This window comes from Gekko japonicus, unplaced genomic scaffold, assembly GCF_001447785.1.
Source record: "Gekko japonicus isolate JY-2015 unplaced genomic scaffold, Gekko_japonicus_V1.1 scaffold1938, whole genome shotgun sequence".
Classification (NCBI taxonomy): Eukaryota; Metazoa; Chordata; class Lepidosauria; order Squamata; family Gekkonidae; genus Gekko; species Gekko japonicus.
The window spans coordinates 204,994-206,189 of NW_015168714.1; positions in this window are offsets into that span (position 1 = coordinate 204,994).

Genomic DNA, 1,196 nt, shown 5'->3' on the forward strand with positions numbered 1-1,196 from the left:
TCTGTTTTTATACAAAGTCAAAACAAGTTTCTGCCTGCATAAGAGGAAAGGCATGATTAAAAAAAAACATGTCTGCAGATGTGATGTAAAAAGGAAAAGTAGGAGACTTGTCCTTCGGTGAACTGACTCGACTGGTGTTTGTGACATTGTGAGTGTCTATAAATGGAGCTATGCATCATCTTTGCTGTTGCTAGCAGAAGGATTCCTCAATGAAGGGCCAGGACCACTGAAGGAAGTTAGGCATCTGATTTGTTTGGTAATAAGAAGTAGGAATGCAAGGTCTGTGTGCTTAATAATAAACAAACAGGACATTGTATGCCATCATCACAGGATGTCCTTCCTTCAAGGCAGCACACTAACTTGGAAGGAGGAAAAAGAAATGGCAAGAGTGCATATCCCACTAATTACTAGTTGCTAATACTTCTTTCATTAGCAATATGCTCTTTAAGTGATCTTTATGTAGCTTTTCTCTCCATACTATGTAGCATACAGACCATCCTTCGAAAAGGCACAAACAGAGGAAAGGTTCACTTATTTTTTTTCAAATGATAGTTTTAAAAGTAATCAAACCAAATAAGAAGTCAGTTCTTTTGATTATTGTGAGAAGTAGTGCATACAAACTAAGACATGGGTAAGATGACAACAATTCTGATGTTTGTTTTTAGAAATAATAAACAGACTTGTGGGCTTTTAAAAATGCCCAGTTAAATACAAATTTCTATCACATAGAAGCATTATATAATCGTATCTTAAGTCTCATAGTTGGGTAATGGATTTTTAGAAGGCAAAGATCACATCACATTTTAAACCAAACATGTTTCTCTTCCATGGAATTTAAGTTGTGTTCTAGTAGAATTCTTAAGGCTGTACATGCTGGCAGGAAAATCTGCATCGGTGTGACTTAGGTAGAAAGGAGAAATTCCTTCTGACTAGATCAGAGTTTCATTGGATAATCTCTGTGTGAGTTACAGGTAAAGCCCCACCCCCTGCTGTTAGCAGCCGTGACTGTGCATGAGATAGGAAACCTGAAACAGGGAGGAGAAAGGAAGAGTCTGTTTGGTTAACAGACTGAAAGTATTCAGCCCGTCAGTGTTTCGAAGATGTTAAGTGCAGCAGCACCTGTCTGACAGAAAGAGAGAGAGAAGAAAAGGAGTCAGCTCTCTACCAGTGAGTCAGTATTACTTTAACCCAGCAAG